The sequence below is a fragment of the Carlito syrichta genome, unplaced genomic scaffold, assembly GCF_000164805.1.
Source record: "Carlito syrichta isolate Samal-C Ts95f unplaced genomic scaffold, Tarsius_syrichta-2.0.1 Scaffold143184, whole genome shotgun sequence".
Taxonomy (NCBI): Eukaryota; Metazoa; Chordata; class Mammalia; order Primates; family Tarsiidae; genus Carlito; species Carlito syrichta.
Window position 1 is genome coordinate 1,595 of NW_007087280.1, and position 13,224 is coordinate 14,818.

A 13,224-nucleotide genomic window follows, 5' to 3' on the forward strand; every position below is an offset into this window, starting at 1 on the left:
CGGGTCCGCCGCCCCCGGCCCGGCCTGCGACCTCTGCAGGCCTGATGCCGCGGGGGCTCCGGACTGGGGGTCGCCCCGTCTGGGCTTGCTCGGGCCGACGGGGCGGGGAGACGGGTGGGGGGAATCGCCCCTCTCTGGCTTTCCCATCCTCTTTCAGGAGAGCCGCGTTGCGCTGGGGGTCCGTGCTGTCCCCTCGCGGAGCCCCCCAAGGTGGCCTGGTGAGGAGGGGTCTTTGTTGGCCCCGGGAAGCCCCCAGGGCAGCCGGGCCAGGCGAGGGTCCGTGCTGTCCCTCAGGACCCGCACCAGGTGGCTAGGCCTGGTGGGGAGGGGGTCTCTGCCGCACCCCGGGACTCCTTTCAGGACTGCTGGGCTGGCTGAGGGATTGTGGAGGCCTGTGCCGCCCCTCAGGAAGCCCCCTCGGATTGCTGCCCTGCTGTGCCCCGGAGGCCCCACCTGGATGGCTTGGGGCGGGGTCTGTGCCAGTCCCCGGAGACATCCCTCCCCCAGGACAGCTTGGCTGGATGGGAACCCTGCCTGCCCCCACGGCTGGTGCACCCACTTTCCCGGGAAGTTTTCCTCTTGCCGCTGAACACCCCCCGCCCCTCCCCCACCGGTAGCTTCCTCCACCTGGGCAGTGGGGGGGCTTCTCTTCTGCCTGACACCCCCTCTTCGTGGCCAGGGCGTCAGGCTTGGGCAGCCCCCAAACCATGGCTCCACCCTTGGGTGCTGGCCTCTCTGGGCATCTGGGTCTCTCCTCCTGAGGGTGGCAAGTGAGTCTGGCTTTGCGGCATGACCAGGCCTCAGGAGCAGGCCCTACTTTGCAGATCGACAGACTGAGGTGGGAGGTTGGACACACTGCATCCTCCCAGGAAGGGGCACCATCTACTCCCTGGGGAGCTGTGGCCTCCAGCCATTGTTTCTCTGCCGACTTAGGGGCTTTTCCCTCTCGTGGGAAGGAGCAGTGGGCCAGAGCACCTGTCCCACTCCGGCCTTGTTTCTGGAACTGCTCCTCACCCAGGGGACTCCATCCTTTTTGTCAAGCAGACAGTTGGCGCTTCCTGGCAGGGCAAGTGGCCTCTTCATTAACTATCCAGAGTTGTGTGGCGATTACTGGAGGAAAGGCGCTGGGTAAGCGCAAAGCATTGTTATTATGGAATTAAGGATCCCAGTTTCTGCCCGCCTCCAGAAGCAGCAATTCGGAGTTACAGATGAGAAGATTAGGGCTTCCAGACTTGCTGATGTGAGGACCCCCCCCCCCCAGTCTGTTCTAGTTCAGAGCATAATTGCCTCATCTTTACAAAGAAAGAAGACAGAATCTGCCTGCCAAGCTTTTCTTCTGCTTCGCGTTCCTGCAGAGCTCTGGGTCTTCTCTGGCCCAGGGCATCATGGGACTGGCCAACCCTCCCGACGCTGGCACTCCTGTGGGCACTGGTCAGAGGGACAAGGTGAACCATCTGAGCCTGTTGGAGAGCCGGGGTCTCTGGGGCAGAGGAGAAGAGGGAATGTCACTCTGGCCACGTCCCAGCCTGGATGGACCTCTCTTGGGGAGGTCCTGTTTGATTTGGCTTGGTGTCCAAAGTCAGAGCAGAGCTCTGGACTGGAGTCTGGGATGGCACCTGGACCCCTTGCCCCATAGGACTCTGAGCAGCCTTCCTTGGCTCTGTGTCTCATCTGTAACGAGAGGGGGCCGGAGGGGACTTGGACAAATAGGCACCATCATGGAGACCTGCCACCTGTCCACACCCTCCCCGGCTCCAAGTCACTTCCCACTCTCTCACTTGTGCCACAGCCCCCAGGAATTCTGCAGGAGGTGGGTGGGGGCTTCCCCATCTGCCCTCTACATGGCTAGGCCATCAGATCACCCTGGCTCCCTCCTGGGACCTTGGTTCGTGTGTGAGGTGGTGGTGCCAGGAGGAAACGTTCATTTTCAGAGCGGCTGTGAAATGTTCAGAAAATTGCTTTCATGTGTGGAGGAGGCCCTGCGGAGGCTTCCAAGCTGAGCTGCCTGCTCAAGTCCTGCTCTTGGAACCCAGAGTGGTGACTGCCCATGTGGTGCTTGGGGACACGGCTGGGTTTGAAGCACACCCGATCATTTGGGCAGTCTTTTCCTGGATGGGGCTGACGCAGGCACTTTGGCACACAGAAATTATACGATGCTTCAGAATGGGATGGGAGGGGACGGCAGGGAGAGAAGAGGTTGGGTGGGCCAGGTTGAGCTGGGAGTAACTCCCTGAGTGTTTGAGCAGGGGGCACACCAGGGGCCAGCTGGTGTCACCCATCATTTGGCTCATTTGGGGCCTGGACCCCAGAGAGAAGGTACCAGGATGTCCCCAGCTCAGTGTTCTTTCTTCTGCTTGGGACTGAGAGCAGTGCTTAGACACTCACTCACTCGCTTGTTCTGACATCTGCCTTTCTCTGGGCATGGCTCTCCAGTGCCCTGGGTCTATCTCTTCCCTTGGCTGGCAGGACACATTTGAAAGGAAAACACCTTTGTCACCCACCTCAGACCCCTGGGCGTTGGCATAGGGTCCGTGTTGAGTAGTAAGAAGCTGGCCTCTCTCCCTGGCACTGCTTTCAGCACTGCTTCTAGCTCACAGAGAAATCCCCCTCCTGTCTGTTTCTGCCTTTTGTTTCCTATCCGCGTAATGGGTGCACCATTATAGCCTCTCCTATGCTCCTTTGTTGAGAAATAGGTCCCTTCAGGGAGCACAGATGCTGCCCTGTGTGCCAGGCACTGGCTTAGGGCCTCACAGGCTCATGGAGGGCCTGTGTCTTGCCATGATGGGAGCCAGGACAGGCAGGATCCAAAGCCAGAAGATGACCATCGTCCTGCATGACCTCTCTAATTGTGGGGACTGTTGCCTGTTGAGCCATTGACAGCAGCCGGCCCTCTTCTTGTGGCTTTCCACGTGTGAGTTTGTGTAACCCCTTTGATGCCCTGAAAGGCAGGCAGCTCGAGCTCAGAGGCCAGGCAGCTTGCCCAGGGCTGTGCTGGAGGGTTGGTCCAGCCCCATGCAGCCCCAGAGGTTGATGGAGATCAGCAGACTGGGCTTGGCATCTGGTGATCCTGGGAGCCCCTCTGTGCCTGTCTCTGTGCCAGCCAGTGCTATGAGTGGTCGACCTGGCCAAGGAACTGTGAGGGTCACCCCTGAGGTTCACAACTGGCCTGGGTGACAAGGCAGTGGACAGCTGGGGCCTGCTAATATGGGCTTAAGAGGGGACAGTGGAAAGAGGCCATGTCCAAGTCCAAAGTCCTCAGCTCTGTCTCTGAAGTCCCTGCCACACCCTTTCCTGCCACAGGGCTTTGGCTTTGTCCCTCCCTCTGCAGGACATGATCTTGAGCTGGCTGCCTCATTCACCAGGTTATTCCTGCTTACCTCAGCCCTGCGTCATCACCCCAGGAGGACCTCTCGGCCTGTCAGTGATTGTCCATCTATCGGTGGGGTGATTCGATTGCTGTCAGATTCCCTCACCAGACTGCAGGCTTCATCAGGTCAGGACGTGGGACTGCTTGGCTGCTCTCTCTGCCCTGTGGCTGCAGCTTGCCCCTGATTTACTGAGGGTGTGGCCCCACGAGCACCGTGGAGCCCCAGCAGGCAGGTGGCTGCATGCCCATGCAGAGCCTGGTGTCTCAGCTGCTCTCCTGAAAGCTTTTTAGGGGGCTGAGAGGGGATCCTGGAGAGGCTGCTTCAGGGTGGGAGAATGTTTAGGTGGGTCAAGGGAAAGGACTCTAGAACAAACAGTGCTGGCTCCATGCCTTGAGTGAGTTGTTGAACTTCTCTGAGTCTCAGTTTCCTCATTTGTATGATGGGGATGTTAGCAGCACTGAGTTCTTGAGATTTTGTGAGGACTTGGGGAGGGATGCCTAAAGCTGTTAGTAAGAGACTAGTAAGTCATAGCAGCTACTGTGGTTGAGGTTATTTATGATCTTTATCCTACCGTGGTTGGCTGGTGCAGTGGCCCAAGACCCACTCCTGACTCCTGCGCAGCCAGCTTGGGGAGGGGGTTCCCATCCCTGCCTCACTTGCCAGGGCTTGGCTGCCTAGCCCCTGCCCCCAGGACTTCCTTTGGCCTGCCCAGTCAGCCTCCAGTGGCCCTTTGTCTATGGTTAGTGTGGTTTCCGCCAAGGCCTTGGTAGTGGGATGGCTCTGACCTCTCCCCTGCCCTGGCATGGCCTCTTGAGCCTTGGATGGGCAGGTCCTTGTCCTCACCCCATGGAGAGGGATGCTGACTGGCCCGTTGTGCCCCAGACCAGGTGAATACCCTGCCCCAGTGCCCCTAGGAGTGGGGCAGAGTTGTGGGCCGTGGAAGTCATTGCAGTGATGCAGGCCTTTGCTCAGATGTGGTCTGCAGTGGCAGTCCAGCAAGGGGCAGGCAGTGCCTTCAGGGGAGGGCTAGCCCCAGCCTCTCCCCTGTGAGTCACAGCATCTTACGGGAGGGAGCTCAGCCTGCACGTGAGGCAGGTGGGGCCCAAGGCTGTGAGGGTGAGAGCTGGGTGTGTGGCACCTGCAGACCTCCCCGCTTCCTACCGCTAGGCCTGAGGCGGTGCACCTGTGGTCAGCTGTGCCACCGCCTTCTTCCCTCTCTGGGTATACTTCACTCACTAGCCTTGGACTTGGCTTCACGGCAGCCACTTGCTTTTATGGCGTTCTGGTCAAACCCCACTGTTTCTGGGGCTTACTCTTAGTCATTGTTTGCTGGGGCATTGTCTTCCTCTCTTTGAGGAAAAGGAAAAGAACTGGGAACAGGCTGGGGACCTCGGTAGAGGTGCTCTGGTGGGAGAGATGGTCACAAGTTAGGGCTCTAAAGTTAATCTCGTCTCTAAGGGGGATTAGAGGCTGAGGAGGCTTTTCAGTAATTTTAATTTATCACTTAAACTCTGCCAAATTCCAAGAAGGATTTGAAGCAGATTATTGTGGAAGACACACTAGTCTAGGATCATCAAAAGATCTAGAATTATGTAATGTGTGGGGGAAGGAGGAGGAGTTATCCCAGAAAGCCTAGGCTCAGTGGGCATACAAATTTAACTTTAAGCTCCCTGATGGCCAGAGCAAAAAGAGTAACATGGTGGGTTCAGGCTTGTAATACCTGGTTTTGGTATTTGTAATGCCATATATTTTTTCTTTGCTTTGTTTTACTTTATTTTTTGCCAGTTGAGACTCTTTTATTGAAGTAGATTTTACATGTCATGAAATGTACAGATGTTAAATGTATAGTTGGAAGAGTTTTGGTTAATACATACTGTCATATAGACACCAATCAAATCAAGATACTGAATGTGTCAGTCACTTCAAAAAGTTCTCATAAACCCCTTTGCGGTGAAGTACCCCACGCCCATAAGGTAGCCACCGTTTTGATTTCTGTCACCCTGGCTTAGATTTGCCTGTTTGGTTTTTTTTTTTGAGTTGGAGTCTCACTCTGTCGCTCAGACTGGAGTGCAGTGGCCGCTCCCAGCCACCGCAGCCTCGACTGCTGGGCTTCGGCGACCCTTCCACCTCAGCCTTCCAAGTAGCTGGAACTACAGGTGGGCGCTACCACGCCCGGCTAATTTTTTGATTTATGGTAGAGGTGAGGACTCGCCAAGTTGCCCAGGCAGGTCTCGAACCCGTGGGCTCAGGCAATCAACTCAACTCAGCCTCCCAAAGTGCGGGATTACAGGCTGAGCCACCAAGCCCAGCTGATTTACCTGTTCTTGAACCTTAAGTGGAAACGTAATACTCCTTTGGGTCTGACTTCTTTCATTCAGCATAACGGTTTCAAGGTTTTCATCCATGTAGGGTGTATTAGTAGTTTGTTCTTTTTTGTTGCTGCATTAATTTTCTGTTTATGAATATAACACAGTATATTCTTCTGTTTCTTGCTGGTGGATATGTCTTTATCTTTAATGTGCTGTGTTTTTTTGGGGGGGTGTGGGGGTTTTAAGTCGGAGTCTCACTCTGTTGCCCAGACTGGAGTGCAGTGGCACGCTCACAGTCACCACAGCCGCGACCTGCTGGGCTTGGGTGATCCTTCAGCCTCAGCCTTCCAAGTAGCTAGAACTACAGGCACACGCCACCATGCCTGGCTAATTTTTTGATTTATTGTAGAGATGAGGTCTTGCCAGGTTGCCCAGGCTGGTCTCGAACTCAGGCAATCCTCTCACCTCAGCCTCCCAAAGTGCTGGGATTATAGGTGTGAGCCACTGTGCCTGGCCATGCTGTGTATTTTTAAGTACCTGTACCAGAACACTGGCATTACTATTGGTATAATACTCTATTTTGGTGTTTTATAAAAACTGATATCAAATCATGGGTACTTTGAGATACATCCAGAGATCCGTGCCCCCAAATCCCGGGTCTACCAAAGTTATATGCTTGCTCAGAAACTGGTATGACCACAGCCTTCCTGCTCAAAGCCCTGGCCAGGCGTCCTAGAGTTTGAGTTCCCTCTTCCCAGGTACCTGGGAGGTTAAGCATCCTAGGCTTTTGAGTCGTGTGTTTCTGCCAGGGCCCTTCCCTGTCCACCCCAGAGGTCCTGGCTATGAGGGCTTAGGAGTCTAGGAGGCAGAAGAGGATGGGGAGGGTGCTGGCCATGTCCTTCCTCCCACCCCAGGCCCGACAGATCCCTGGGCTACCTCTTCTTTTTCCTTGGCCTTCTGCCAAGACACCCCATCAGGCAGACACTCCTGGCTCCTCCTGCTTCAACTCTGGGATCTTCAAGCCCAGCGACTCCCGCTGCTCAAGAAGCCAGGACTGGGCAGGGGGCTGCTTGAGCGCTGCTCCTGTGTCCCTCGCCCCAGCTTCTGTGCTGCTCCTGGCCGCCCCGGCTCTTCACGCTCAAGGAAGGCACTGACTTGCCTGTGCTATTTTTACAAATCTTTACTGTTATTTTTTTCTGCATAACGAGCCTTAGCAAAAGATTCACACATCTGCTCAAATGTCACCTCCTCAGAGAGGCCCCCCAGCACCTTGTATGAAACTGCCTCCTTGCTACTGCTGCCTGCTTTGCTGTCCCCCAGAGTCCTTGTCACCACAGACAGGCGCCTCCATCTGTGTGTGCCCCAGGCACACCTGGCCTGTGAGGGCCCTGAGGATAAGGCCTGGACTTTTCCATGGCAGCATCCTGCACGGCCTGGCACAGGGCGCCAGGGTGGTGCTGTCAGGAGGTGTGGCCAAATGAGCATCACGTTGGAATATGCATAGTGACAGCCACTCCCCACCCCCTACCGGGAGGAGTCCAAGGAAAGACCCTGCCCACTCCCAGTGTTGGCTGGTGGATCTAGGGACAGAAGTGTTCCAAGGAAAGATTTTGCCCCAGAGTCTCAGATAAGGTTTTAGGGAAGGTGGGGGGCGCTCAGGGCTCCTCAGGAGGGAGTTCTGTGCGGGGGAGGGGCCTGGATGGGGGATGGGCTTAGTGGGGTGTCCTTGTGCATGTGGGACAGGCCAAGGGCGGTGCGTCCTGGTGTCTGGCAGGGTGGGACCAGGTGTGGGTGTGCTGCTGGCAATGGGACACCAGAACACCGCCCTGCACATACAGCCTGCTCGTGCCAGCTGTCTCATGGCCTCTTGTGGGGGGTGAGCAGGGATGCAGGCCGTGGGGATGGGCAAACTGAGGCTCTGTCCTGGGGGTGAGCAGGGATGCTGACCGTGGATGCATTTGACAGATAGGCAGACTGAGGCCCTGAGAGGTACACTGGCTGAAGGCCCGTGGCCAGTTGGAGTTCATGTTGTCTGCTCCTGTCCTGTAGCCTAAACCTAGGCCTGGATCTCCTGGGGCAAGGAAGGCTTTGCAGGCTGGAGCAGGCTCAGGTGGGAGGCCCAGCCCCGCCCATGGCACTGTCCCACTGGCAGCTGCAGCTGTGCCTTCCCTGTGTCCTCTTTCCTGCACTGCCACCCAGAGCCTGCAGGGTCTCCTCCTGTGACCCTGCTGCCGCCCCTGGCCCGCTGACCCCAGCAGAGGGGCTAGGCAACACTGTTCTGCCCCTCTGTGGGTATTTGTGGGTGTAGGCACCTGCATCCAGCTGAAGTGGCCAGGGATGGGCAGCAGATGGCATGTGAGGTCACCCCCCTCAGCCTGATACGCTGGGGCTGGTTACCATGGGAGAGGCAAGAGCAGATGGCTGGGCTGCAGAGACCTCTTGACCACACCCTTGTCCCTGCCCACTCAGCCTGTCAAGAGAGCTGGGCAGCCCCGCCACACTGAGGCTTCTCTCCAGACAGGGATGCACTCCTTCCTCCATCTTTTCCATCCAGGACTGATCTCTTTTCTTCCCCCTCTCCCAGGCAGTATTGAGGAGCTGCCTCTGCCATGGGGCAGGAGGGGGACCTTAGGGTCAGCAGGGCGGGCAGAGCGCACACAGGCCCAGCCTTCTCATCACATACGGAGCTGCTGGTTGGTCAAAGCCCATCTCTACCTGCCAGCCCTGAAGAGGCCCTGAAAGGAGAGGGTGGTTCTCAGAGGGAGGTGGGAGAAGAGGGTGCAGAAGAGCAAGGGGGAGCCTGGGCTAGGACTGTACTCCAGGGCCCAGCCTCGCTGTCCCTTCCAGCCTTGGGCTGTTGCAGGTAGAGCCCTCTCCGAGGCAGGCATCTCCCTGCAGGGGCCTTTGCTGCTCTCTTTTCAAACTAGAAAAGCAGTGAAACTAATTAGGGAGTGTGCACCTCTTCAGCGCCTTGATTGGGCCTGAGGAGGCAGGAGACACTGGATTTGCTGAGATTCAGGCCTGGACCTGGAGAGCAGGGAGGCCCCACCCCACCCCTGGGCTCTGTCCCATACCTGGCAGCTGGCCCAACACCCTGGGTCTCTGGGAACCAGCCTGGAGGGATGCTGAAGGGACAACACTGGCTGCCCACCTTTCCATCGTTAGTCACTGCTTGAAGGACAAATGCACTGCCCCACTGGGCACTCTACCCTGTGCAGGGGAGAAAAGTTCTTCATGGCCAAGAACTCCAACATTGCCCTAAGTGCACACTCTGCTTTTTCGTGGTCACATGCCTGGGCTGCTGGGTGCGAGATATGAGCTCTGCCACTTCCTAGCCTTGTGACATGGGTAAGGCACTGCCCCTTTCTGCACCTCTGGGTAGCTGTGGTTCCATCTTGACCCCCAAGACAGCAGGAAGGACTGACTGATGTCAGGAGTGAGTGTCCAAGTCTGTGTGTGATAGCTGGGCTCACCTCTGTGTCATCCACAAGGGTCCCAGTATTCTTGCCCATATTTGTTTTTTTCCAAGTTGGAGTCTTACTTTGTAACCAAGGCTGGAGTGCAGTGGCACACTCACAGCCACCGCAGCTTTGACCTGCTGGCCTCAGGCGATCCTTCCACCTTAGCCTTCCAAGCAGCTGGAACTACAGGCATGCGCTACTATAACTGGCTTATTTTCTGATTTATTTTAGAGACGAGGTCTTACTAAGTTGCCCAGACTGGTCTTGAACTCCTGAGCTCAGGCAATCCTCTCACCTCGGCCTCCCAAAGTGCTGGGATTACAGACTTGAGCTACTGTGCCCAGCCCAGATTTTTTTTTTTTAGAGACAGAGTCTCTCTCTGTGACCCAGGCCGTAGTCCTGTGGCACGATCTTAGCTTACTGCAGCTTCAAACTCTTGAGCTCAAGCAATCTTCCTGCCTCAGCCTTCTGATAAGCTGGGACTACAGGTATGTGCCACCGTGCCCAGCCTTACCCAGGTTTTGAGCTTGCCACTGTGAGGGGCCAGGCCAGGGGAAAGACGTCAACTCCTCATGGTCCTCCAGAGACATCATTTCTTCCTGTCCCTGGGGCTGGCAGTGCTCACCTCCGGCTTCAGGAAATCCTCTCCTGCTGCCGCTCCCAGAGCCGGCCATCAGCTGACCCATCCAGCCCGCCCTGTCACTGCTGGGAAGCCAAGGCTTTGGGAGGGGAAGGGGCATGCACCATCATGCCATGCCAGCCATGTTCAGCCCACTCTTTTCACATTACTTTATTGTACACATTTTCCCACATAATATTGGTCTTTGGAAGTGGCCATCTTAAGAGCTGCTAGTATTGTATTGAGGAGCTGTGGTTTGTCTAGCCTGTTCCCTAGAGTTGGCATTTATATTATGCCCCCTCTTTGCTGTTATAAATGGCTACAGTGAACATTGTTGAGCATCAGGCAAGAAGAGTCCTTTTGTGCACTGGGTCTGCACAAAAGGCTAAGACCTGAAAGCCCAGAGGGCAGGAGCCCTGTCCCGGCTGGTCTCCCCACCTACGTTCCAGTGTAAGCAGAGCCCCCATGGGACACTTCAGTGTCCCCATGTGCTGGGCCCACCCTTTCCCTGCACGAAGAGCTATTCCAGGCCCCAGGGTGTTGGTGACATCCCCTCCAGCCTGTGAGTTCATCCCGGCCCCTCCCGGGATGACTGACAGCTGTCCCAGAGCCCTGTGCTGGCGCCCAGCCTCCACAGCAGCTGCCTTCCTCCATCCAGCCACACCCTCCCCCAGCTCCTCCCCATCTGAGGCCTCTCCTTTCTGCCAGTCCTGCTCTGTTCGTGTGCAGGTGCTTGTGTGTGCGGGTGCACTTGGGCGTGACTCAACCATCTGACTCCCAAGGCTGGGCAGCCTCATGTGTCCTCCCCCAGGCTAGCCTTTCCTACCAGGTCACCCAATCAACAAATGATTCCTGTACCCCCTCACCAACAGGACTGAACTCGAGTGAGGCTGTGGGTGCTGGCCCCCGGTGCTGAGCTGTTTTGTGGGCGGTGGGAGAGAGGGAGGGAGTACTTAGCTTTCAGCTGCCTGTCCTTTTGGAATCCGAGTGTGACAGGTCTTTGGCTCTCCAAGCCCAGAATGCTGCTCTTCCTTGCTGTCCTTCCTGCTGCAGAGTAGTCAGGGCAGGCTGAGGTCTAGCAGCCCCGTTATCCCTTCCCTGGCCATTAGCTGTCTCTTCTGTGCCTGGGAGTGTGTGGAGTGGGGCAAGTGCCAGTAAACTGGGTCTCAGTCTCTTCTCCTGTAAAATGGGGCTAATGGTGAAGTTCACTTTGTGGGATTGCTGTGGGCATGAGATAAGTGTGTGGTTACAGAGCCCCTGGCACGGGGCTGGCACGGAGGCTCTGCTGGGTAGGTAGGGCTCCTTCCCTGCCAGCATCCCCAGCAGCAGAGGGCTCAGGGGGCTGGACTGGGGTAGGGGTGAGGCTCTGCTCCTCATATACCCCAGCCAGGGCCTGCCCAGTGGGCGTGCTTTCCCACCCCCCAGCTACATCCCCTCCAATGCAGTGGGGCAGAGATCCTGGGGCCTTGTTTCCAAAGCGGAAATACCATTCTGGGAGGCACAGGCTTGTGGGGGGGCGGGGAGTTTAAGTGGAAAAGGAGCAAATTTTTGAAATGCCTGTGCCTGAGCCCAGTTCCCCTTCCCCGCCTCCTGCCCACACTAGCAGCCCTACCCCCAGGGCTGCTCTAATCCAGCTCCCTGGAGAGGAGGGTCTTCCATTCCCCAGGTTCCAGCCAGCCACCTCCTCTCCTCCCAACCCCCTTGGCCATCTAGGATGGAGTAGAGGCCAGCTCCCTTGAGGGAGCTTTGTGTCTGTTTGGGTCCCTGCTCATACCTGCTGTTCCCCACTCCTCCCCACAGAAGTGGAGACCCAGGGACAAACCTGAGGATTCCCTTCAGCCCCCAGCAGACAGATGTTCAGCCTGTCCATCTGGTTCAGACCTGTTCCCTAGACACCTGGGTGCCAGCCAGGCTGAGGAGTTCACAGCTGGACATGGTCAGGGTGCAGGAGGGGCCAGGGGCACAGCTCTTTGGGGCAAGCAGGAGATGCCTTAGGAAATGCTTCTCTGGAGCTGGCTCCTCTTCTGTGGGGAAATGGGCTGTTTTGAGGGTGGGGGGGGGCAGTCTTGGGAGGGCACAGGGTGTTTGTTGGCTAGCTGTCTTGTTCCTCTCAGGACTCTGTGTCACACTGTGTCCTGGCTTACTGCTCCTTACTGAGACCCCATGCTGTGAGTTCTGGCTAGTGGTTCCCAAGCCAGAAGCTTGCGGAACTGCAGGTGCTGGTTTTTCTGGAGGGGTAGTACCCAGGAATCTTTTATTAAGGTCTCCAGAAGACCTGTGCTTTTTGTGGGAGAATGGTTTTGAATGCCTGGACTGAGACATGAATCAGAAGGTGTATCTGTTGGTTAACAGAACATAGACTGGAGACAAGTTGTCAGTAAAGCATGGAGAGTCAAACAGCCAGACTTGAGCTGTCCTAGCTCCCATTTTACAGATGAGAAAGTATGCTGGTGGGGCGAGGGCCTGCCCAAGCAGCGCATGGGCCAGGGTCTGAGTCAGCTGGGCCAGGGATGTCAGGTGCTCGTTAAGCAGATGGGCTGCGGCAGGTCCACCTGGACCTGGTATGTCTTTTATAGACCAGGCCTGAATCCTTGGCTGGGGTGAGACGGGTTTACCCCACTGCTTCCGTGACACCCAAGCCAGCGGCCTTATAGCATCCACTTGCTCAGCCATAGCCCAAGATTGCTGACTGGGGATCCTGTCCTTGGAGCAGGTTCATTCTGCATCTTCCTGGTCACAGTTCTCTCTGGACTGTGCTCAGGACTGGTTCTGCTGCATGGAGTGACAGTCACTGATCTGCAGCCTAGCAAAGGGGGACTCAGGAGAGCCAAGTCTCCTTCATTCCCCCCAATTTCTTAAACAGGCAAGTTGGAGCAGGACTCAGAAGGGTACTGGGCATAAGATTTAGGTCTGGTCACGGGTTGACTCAGGAACCCGGGGCAATTCAGATCAGCTGGAGGATGGGCTGGAGTCCCCTAAAGTCAGTGGACTGCAGGGGAAGAGGAGGTACTGCAGGTAAAAATCGTCAGGCTCGCACTCGGCTTCCACGGTGAGTATTCTTTTCCTGGGGCTCTTGCCCAGTAGTCCTGTCCGCAGTCCAGTCGGAGCTGTGTTGGTTATTGTGATTTTCCTGCAGGCTGGGGCACGCCCCCATCTCCCCAGATTCAGATCTGAGTCCGACAGCCGGGCTGATAGGCACGCGTTGAACGCCATGGGGTTGGTGGGCGCGAAAGACAGAGATCGACTTGAGGCTGGTGTCTGGAGGGGATGCAAAGCGTGCCCGTGCTCTGGATGAGGAGTGCAATCCAGGCAGTCTTCCCAGAAGTGGAGGCGTTTACACAGGCCTTCGATGGGGATTGCGTTCTCGCCTGCTGTGGAAGGCGGGGGACACGCATTTGGAGGAAGGGGGATATCCCGCGCAGTAGGCTGAAAGCCGGGCCTTGAGCGGGGGCCTAGAGTCCGGGATG

At 56.7% G+C, this 13,224-nt stretch overlaps 1 protein-coding gene across 1 annotated transcript in view; it reads left to right on the forward strand.

The window, feature by feature from the left end:
• The window catches only part of BCAR1 (BCAR1, Cas family scaffolding protein), a 38,973-nt gene that overhangs the window by 539 nt on the left and 25,210 nt on the right, over positions 1-13,224 (forward strand). The gene's annotated exons all lie outside the window — the stretch shown is intronic.